Source organism: Carlito syrichta, unplaced genomic scaffold, assembly GCF_000164805.1.
Source record: "Carlito syrichta isolate Samal-C Ts95f unplaced genomic scaffold, Tarsius_syrichta-2.0.1 Scaffold288350, whole genome shotgun sequence".
In the NCBI taxonomy this organism is placed as follows: domain Eukaryota; kingdom Metazoa; phylum Chordata; class Mammalia; order Primates; family Tarsiidae; genus Carlito; species Carlito syrichta.
In genome coordinates, this window is record NW_007232446.1 from 21,693 (window position 1) to 31,130 (window position 9,438).

The window sequence follows — 9,438 nt, forward strand, 5'->3', positions numbered from 1 at the left end:
TTGATTTATTGTAGAGATGAGGTCTCGTCAAGTTGCCCAGGTGGGTCTCGAACCCGCGGGCTCAGGCAATCCACTCTCCTCAGCCTCCCAAAGGCGCAGGATTACAGGCTGAGCCACTGAGCCTGGATTTCCTAAGGACTTAGGGATATGCAGAGTTCTTATACTTGACACCAAAAGCGTTACTCATAAAAGTGAAAATGGATAAACTGGACTTCAATAAAATAAAAAAAATTTTCTTTGTTCTGTAAAAGGCCCTGTTAAGAGAATGAAAAGACAAAGCAGAGATTAGGAGGAAATATTTACAAATCACATATCTAACAAAGGAGTAGAAAGTATAAAGAGCTTTCAAAACTCAAAAAAAAAAAAATCCAATAGAACTTGGGTAAAATATACACACAGACATTTCACAGAAGAAGATAAACAGATGACAAACACATGAAAAGATGTTCAACATCATAAACCATTAGAGAAGGCAAATTAAACTATAAAGACAAATTGCCACACATTTATCTGAATGGTTAAAAAAATGGTGATAACACTAAATGCTGGTGAGGTTGTGGAGAAAATAAATCACTTAAACATTGCTGGTGTAATCCCGTGCCTTGGGAGGCTGAGGCAAGTGGATTGCCTGAACCCGCAGGTTCGAGACCCGCCTGGGCAAGTGAGACCTCATCTCTACAATAAATCAAAAATTAGCTGGGCATGGTAGCACATGCCTGTAGTTCCAGCTACTTGGAAGGCTGAGGCGGAAGGATCACTGGAGCCCAGCAGGTCGAGGCTGTGGTGGCTGGGAGCGGCCACTGCACTCCAGTCTGGGCGACAGAGTGAGACTCCAACTTAAAAAAAAAAGAAAAGGAAAATCCAGAACAAAGATGAGCGAAGCAAACAAAAAGGGAATTTCAGAAAGGGAAACCCTCATATTTTTTTACAAGATATGAAGAGATGCTAAATCTCACTTGTGATCAGAGAATTAATGAGATGTTCTTTAAACCAATAGGAGTACAAAACTAGAGAATCTTATGACACCAAATGTTGGGGTGAGGATATGGGATAAATGGAAACAGCATGTACTGTGATGGTAGCATAAACTAGTAGAGGCATTTAGAACGAAGCAGCATATTTAGTAAAATTCAATATATCTATATCCATCCATCCATCCATCCATCCATTCATCCATCCATCCATCCACCCATACATACATACATCAGTCTCCTGTTACCCTACCTATCCTACTCTTGGGCATATACCTCAGGGAAAATGTCTTATGGTTCATAGGGAGACATGCACAAGGCTGTCCAAAGGATTGTGTGTGGCAGTAGGGAGTTAGGAGTTCATCACATGAGGGAGTAGGCTTTATTTTATTTATCTGGTGGATATGTACAGTGAATTATTAGGTAAAAGAAGCATCACTCTAGGTATAATACAACCACACTAATAGATTTTTTCCTGTAATTTAAAAAAGCACAAAAAAGTAGTGTTACAAGTACACAAACCAGTATATAGAATTTAAAAACCACTTAATTATCTACCATTCAGTTTTAGTAAATCTTAAAATAAACTGTTGTCATAGCATATGTGGGGTTTTTTTGCTCCCCTCCCCCTGGGATTTTTTTTAAACAAGACATTAGGGTTACGGTTGAGAGACCCTTCAAACTTGTTATTCCATTCTAGTTTCTCCTTCCCCAGAGGTAATTACTGTTACTATCATGGTGTTTGTCATTCTTATGCATGTTTTTATAATTTTGCTAGAAAGTTGTGCACCCATGAAAATATTTAGCATAGTTTTACAGATTAAAAAATTATTTGATTTTGCAGATTAAAAAAATATTTTATATCATCTGGTACGTATTCTTTTCTTAACTTAAAAAAATTTTAAAATTTTAAAATTGTGGGGTACATTTCAGGGTTAGGTATACAAATATTCACTGTGCAGTTACCCTTGTTGATGAGGTGTGCCCCCCATATCCAGGCAGATTTCGACTACTATCAATTACACCTCCCCACCCCTCCCTCCACAGTTTCCCACTAGTCAATCCTTTTCTTTTAGTAATACGGTAGTTGTTCAGGACCACTTATGAATGAGGACATGTGATACTCAGCTCTTTGTTTCTGTGAAAAATCACTCAATCTTATAGACACTAATTCCATCCAGGTTGCTGCGAAGTTCATGATTTTTTTCTTCTTTATGACTGTGTAATATTCCATTGTGTGAATATGCCACATTTAAAAAATCCAGTCCTCTTTTGATGGGAAGCAGTGTTGGTTCCATGTTCTTGCTGTTGTGAACAATGCTTCTTAAATTTGCACTTCTCACCAAAATTATCTTCTTGAGGTTTATCCTTGCTTACACACACACTCAAGTTCATTATTGTTACTGCTATAGTAAGTATATACTATAATTTGTTTATCCATTCTTCAGCTGAAAGATGTTTAGGTTATTTGTAAGTTTTTAAAAACTATTTTAAATAATGCTGAAATGTCCTTTCTCATACCTATCTCTTTAGGCACATAAATGAAGGTTCTCTAGGGTACATAGCTGAGAATGAATTGCTGGAAGATCATGTGCACCCTAACTTTTACTAGTAGATGCTGTTGGTGACTTTCCCTGGCTGGTGCTGCTCCCATTTCCACCTGCCAGCTGTTGTGAGTCTTGGCTGCTAATGGCTCATAGCTGCCCCTTTTCTGGCTAAAGAGGTTAAGCATACCTTCCAGCTCCCACTGCCCTTGGAGGTGGGGAGAAGCAACCAGTGGCTGAGGACTCAATGACACAGGGTATACAAGACTGATGCATTGCCTCCTTATGGGACGGGCTCAGTGAGTGTAATTCATGTTCCAGTGCTCCTTTGCAGACTAGGGTGAAATTAACACTGAGTTCACATTTCTGCTTGTCTCTGTCTCCTTCTTCTGAGGGCATTTCCACTCCATTCCACTTTCTTAATCTCCCGAGGTGCTCTGCTTCTAGTGAATGAGACCCAAGATGACTAGCATTGCCAAAGTCTCTCCCAAATGAGTGTCAATTTACACAGGTAAAGTGAGGCTTAAAGGCTAAGAACAAGAGGCCCGTTCAAAGAGTTGAGGGAAGAGCTTTCAGGTAGAGAGACAAGAAAAGGAAAAACCCTGAGATGAGAAAGAGTTATTTGAATTCAGAGAACTGAAGTAAAACCAATATAGCTGAAGTGTTGGGAACAAAAGGAAGAGAATGATGCAGGTTGAGGTCATAGATACTTGTTGGAGTAAGGCCAAGGTCTTCCGGCTATTTTCTTTTTTTTCTTCAAGTGTGATGGGAAGTTCTTAAGTGATTTAAGCAGGAAAGTGAGAGATTCAATGCAGACTTTAAGAAAATTGCTCTGGTTGCATGCAGAGAATGGATCGAAGAGAGATAAACAGGGAGAAGAGTATCCATACAGCTAGGAAATGAATCATAAAATGATGCAGTTAATACAAAAAAGTAAGAAATGTAATAGGATCCAGAGCACATATCATTTAGGTATATAAAACAGACATGCACCAATATGTACATTTCAAAAATTCATGTGTATATCGATGTGGCTGTGTATGTCAGGGGAGAAGAAAGGAATGAAGATTGGAGCAAATAAAGACAGTAAAACCAGAGGGAACTTTTGCAAGGACTGATGGCGATGCTGTGTCATGAACTGAGATATATGATTTACTCTACTCTGCTGCCAAGGAAACAAAAATTAAAACAACAGCAATCACTCAGTTTCCCACCCATGTGTTCACTCTCCTCATGGAGACCCATGTCTGGGATGGAGAAAGAACAGAGATTAAAAGTAATTGCTTGAGTTGGGCTTGGTGGCTCAGCCTGCAATCCCGCGCTTTGGGAGGCTGAGGTGATTGGATTGCCTGAGTCTGCGGGTTCAAGACCCACCTGGGCAACTTGGCGAGACCGCATCTCTACAATAAATCAAAATTAGCGGGGCGTGGTAGTGTGCACCTGTAGTTCCAGCTACTCGGAAGGCTGAGGCCGAAGGATCGCTGGAGCCCAGCAGGTTGAGGCTGCAATGGCCGGGAGCAGCCACTGCACTCCAGTCTGGGCAACAGAGTGAGACTCCAACTCAAAAAAATAAATAATAAACAAACAAACAAATAAATAAATAAAAGTAATTGCTTGAATGCTTGATTGAAGACAAGGACCATGAGTTTTTTTGTTTTTGTTTTTTTACTTTTCCCTTTAAGTGTCCACAGAAACAAATGGTACATTCTGCAGATGTCATTTAATGTTCAAATTACTTATGGTCCCTCCTTTACTTCTCCTGAGAAAATTAAAGACCTCATGGCCAGGAAGTATGTTTCAGGAGTAGTGTATGTCAGTTCCATCCAATGCTGCTTTCAGGAAGGTCCAGGGCTACTTTCTCATACACCATTTAAGGAACTCCAGAAACCCAAATTAATTTAGTGAACAAACTTCCTTGGGCTGTGAGTAGTTTCTCTGTGAGTAAGATCTGAGCCGAGGAGCATAAAGGAACAAAAACTTGCCAGAACCTCAACCAACTCATCTCTCAATAGACAAACACTAAAGTCTTCTGGTTCCCAAGTCCTGGACTGGGCTCTGGGGATACTGAGAGAAATGAGTGATTCTCACTTAGGAGATGCCCTAGATCTAGGTGCAGTGGGAAACAGACATACGTAAAAATCAAGTCTAATCCTACCATGCAGAGACAATTGCATGCCACATATTTGTATGTTTACTTCTAATATTTTTCTGTGCATGTGGAAATAGTTTTACTTCTTTTTGTCATTATCTCATAAGAAATTTTATATCCCCACAAACGTGCTGCATAATATTTGATCTGATATAAGTACCATCATAAGCTCAAGCATTTTCTAATTGATGGGAACTTAGACTCTTTTCATTAAAAGAGTAAGAGATCTTTTCAATATTGTAAATAATGCTGTGATGGATGTCTTTGTTTATGAAGCTGATTCCATTATGGATGACTTGTTAGGGTACACATCTCTAGGAGTGTAATTATAGGGTCAAGCTATGTGAATAGTAGGATATTTTAGTATCTAATTTTTTAAATGATAAAATTAATACCTGATCTTAATGGTTTGATGCATACACTTACAGATTTTTCTGATAATGTATAAACACATATGTAGGTATTTTGAAAAATAGGATCATACAAGTTTGTGCTTTTTATTTAAAACTTCATCATGGAAAATTTTCTCACACCACTGCCTTAAGATATACCTCCCCTTTTTTTTACAGCTACTTAGTATTTCATCGTATGCATATGCAATAATTTACTTAATCACCTATTGATTGATATTGTAGTAAATGAAAATTTTTTATAATTACAAGCAATGCTTTTGTAAATTTGCTAGTACTTACATCTTTTCACTCTTTGCACTGTTGCTTGAGTTCCTTGAAATGATTTATTTTAAATTTATTAATTATTTAAAATATGTTTTGAGTTCCTCTAAAATAATTTCATAAAGCAAAATTGTCTCAAAACGGAAGAATATTTAAATTTTTATAGGTCCCTAGATTGCTAATAAATTTGTACCAATAAAAAATATTTTCCCTAATATTTGTAAGTGCCCCCTTTTCACATTCTTTCTAGTTCTGCATCTTTTTATATTGCTCATCTTCAAGTGAACTTATTTTTCCTGAACTTTTAGAAGGAAGATGTAGTTGGAGATAGTTTCTTTAGCTTAAGCATTCCCTATTTTATTGTTTTGATGGTGTGTTCAAAGGGTAGCAACATTTTCTGAGACCTCCTGGCTCTATTTCTCTTCCAGAATTTTACCTGGACAGTATCCTTCCTTTGTCTTCTTTTGTTCTTTGCTGCTCAATTTAGAGTCTATTATCAGTAAGTTCTCTTCTTTGTAGAAGCACTATGTCTTAAGAGGGAGTAGTGGTTAGAATTGAGAGTTCATTGGGCCTAGACAGCTCTAGATCTCTCAGACTTTATGAAAGACCCCTTGTCATCACTCACTGGTAAAAGTGAAAATCCCTCCAGGTTTCAGCTTTCCTTTAAAAATTGGCCCTCCATGCTTTTTTCTGAATATCTGTTGGTTATTTTTATTTTAAGTCTATTAGATGCCCTGTGGCTTCCCTCTGATTCCTCTTGTATAGATGCTAATAATGTGCATGCTTGGAGCTATCTTTTCTAATTTCACATGGGAGTCATGTAATTGTATTGTAGATGTTGTTGAAGACTTTGTGGCTTAGTTGCACTATTTTTGGTAGGTGGTGTGGGGAAAATTAAAACACTGTGCTGTTGTTGCCACCAAATTTTTGTGCATTTTTAAAATGTATGTTATACTTTGATAAACATGTTTACTTAAAAATAATGAGTATTATGAACCATTGTATACTTAACATGTAATTTACAATTCCCTGGAATAACATAACACACCAAAATTGGCCCAAGAAGAAATAGAGAGTTAAATGGATGATAAGTATTGAAGATAGTAAAATGGTGGTTATGGGCTTCCCAACTTCCCCTCCAAAAAAACTTCAAAACTCAACTCTAAAAGATTTTTCAAGCAAAACTCCATAGTTCATTATGAGACTAGTGGATGTTGTATACAAAACCAGATTAAAATGGTATTAGTAAACAAAATTATAAACCATTTAAATTATAAACAAGAATAGAAAACGCCTGACAAAATGTTTAAATGATTCTTACAGCATATTATACAAATAATGCATCATGTTCATGTGGGGTATATATTTGGAATACAAGGATTTCCAACATAGGGAAATCTGTCAATATAGTTTGTTATATTATTCTTAAAGAGAAAAAAATATTTTATTATCTTAGTTGATGTAGTAAAATCATTTGATTATTTGAAATGCTTATTTTACTATTAGCAAATTAGAAAAAGAACCAAACTTCTTTACCTTGAAAACCTAGAGGAAACATTGAATGGAGAATTTGATTTTCAGTCTCTCTCTTTTTTTTTTTTGAGTTGAAGTCTCACTCAGTCGCCCAAGCTGGACTGCAGTGGCAAGCTCACTGACACCCCAGATTTGATCTACTGGACTTAGGTGATCCTTCTGCCTCAGTCTTACAAGTAGCCAGAAATACAGGTGCACACTACTACACTTGGCTAATTTTTTGCTTTATTATTGAGATGCGATCTCACCAAGTTGCCCAAGTTGTTCTCGAACCTGTGGGCTCAAGCAATTCTCTCGCCTCAGCCTCCCAAAGTGCTGGGATTACAGGCATGAGCCACCATGCCCAGCCTCTGCTGTCTTTTTAAGATTGGAAAGAAGTCAAAGAGGCCAACTGTCACCACTGCTGTTCCACATAATGCTAGTGATTCTGGGTAGTACTATAAGGAAAAATAAAAGAAATAAGAAGAGCAAAAATTTAAGTGAAAGGGATAAAATTTCATTATTAAAACATATGACTATCCATGCCTAATGTGACCATCAGCTTGTCTCCCCACCAGTGGACCTCCATTTCAAGATATTCAAGTTCATCCTTGTGTAACTTCTCTTGACTCTGTCATTCTCTCTTCTAGCAGTATTGATGTAATGGATGACTCTGTATTTAGTGGGCCTTCCAGATTTCCCTTCTCTCCACCTCTAGAGTCATTCAGCATATGTCACTATACTTTCCATGTCCCTGTCCTGCCAATTTTGGAGTTTCATCAAGTGATAGAGAAAGAAGTCAACTAAGATTAACAGTTAATTTAAAACTTCATGAAAGTGTAAAAATAATTGTGAATTATGTGAAGCTCATATACTTTTTTACAATAGAGTTCCAATTACACATTGGAACACAAAGTTAGTTTTGGCCAGTTCAAAGTACTTTGAGAAAAGGGCTTATTGATCTGGACTATTGGCTGAAAGTTCTATGTAGGTGGTCATATATATTTTTACAGGTACTTTTACAGTTAAATCATTTAAAGATTTTTTTATACTCACAGGCTATATGCATCCACATGAGTAATATCAGATCATTATTTCACTTAAGCTATGTTACTATTGCATAAATCTCAATTAATTTGGAGAAAATTACAATAATAATGATCCTTGTGTTACTGGATCATCTTACTACATAGAAAAAATCATGGAAATTCATCTTTCTGGAAATCTAATGTTTGACGCCAAGAGCCATGAGAAGCAACCATTTGACCTGACTTACGTTGGAGAAACAGCATATTTGAAACTTCATCTTAGTATCTTAGATTACACACTCATTGGGTGTTATGCAGATCATCATTCAGTTTACGTTTTTGCATAAGGAAAACCAAAAATAAGTGCACACCAGAAACTAGTTTCTTCTGACTATTACATCTAGAATTTTAAAGCCCCTGCTCCAGTTACATATGGATCATTATTACTGTGATTTACTCATATTTAAATGTGATTCATGTAATCTAATGATTAGTGAGGCTGCACATTTTTTCGTGTGTCTGTTGGCTGCTCAATGTCTTCTTTTGAGAAGTGTTTATTCATGTCTTTTTAATGGTATTGTTTGTTTTTTTCCTTTCAGCATGTTTGAGTTCCTTAAGTGGACCCTGCACATTTACCATAATATTATAAGAAAAGGAACTCATAGTAACTGCCACGGAAACTGCCATGAGAGGGCAGGGACACATAACATCGATAATGGTAACTGCCCTTAAACCAGGCAAAGTGGGAACCAAAGGGAGCTCCAAATTTTATCTGTATGATGATCAATTGTATACCTAATCCTGAATTGTATCCCACATCTTTAAAATAAATAAAAATAAGTTCTTAAAAATATTCTTATATTTTTCATGTGGATACATATAACCTGTGAGTAAAAAAAAAATCTTTTCTTACCAAAATCTCTGGGATGCCATGAAAGCTGTAGTAAGAGGGGAATTCATATCTCTACAAATGCACATGAAGAGAATGGAAGGATCACCAATTAACAGCCTAACAAGTCACCTAAGAAAGCTGGAAAAGCAAGACCACCATAATGCTAACTTCAGCTTAAGAATCCAGATCACCAAAATAAAAGCCCAAATCCGGGACATAGAAGACAAAAAGATAATACAAAAAATCAGTGAAACAAAAAGCTGATTCTTTGAAAGGATAAACAAGACAGATGGTCCCATAGCTAGGCTGACCAAGAAAAAGAGAGAAAAAGCCCAAATAAACACAATCAGACACACAAAAGATGAAGTCACATCTGACCCTGAAGAAATATAAAAGATTGGCGAGAAAGAGGAAGATGGCGACGGCATAGATGGATCTGTGAGACTCTCTGAATGTGAGTTCCCAAAAAAGACTCTTACTTTTCTTCCTGCATCCCCCTGCCCACCACCAGCGGCACTGGCACGAGGCCTGGGGACCTTTGGTCCCACGCAGGGCCAGATATTGTGGCCCGACTGCGGCTGCTCCCCTATATGTGATTCCGGCCAGCTGGGGAATCTGGAATCCTGAATCCCAGCTCCCTCCCTGGCTACATTGTCATGACCAGCACC

At 37.3% G+C, this 9,438-nt stretch overlaps 1 pseudogene; it reads left to right on the forward strand.

Moving 5' to 3' along the window:
* Positions 1–7,392: 7,392 nt before the first annotated feature.
* LOC103255703 lies at positions 7,393–8,365 on the forward strand (annotated as a pseudogene).
* Positions 8,366–9,438: the final 1,073 nt, after the last annotated feature.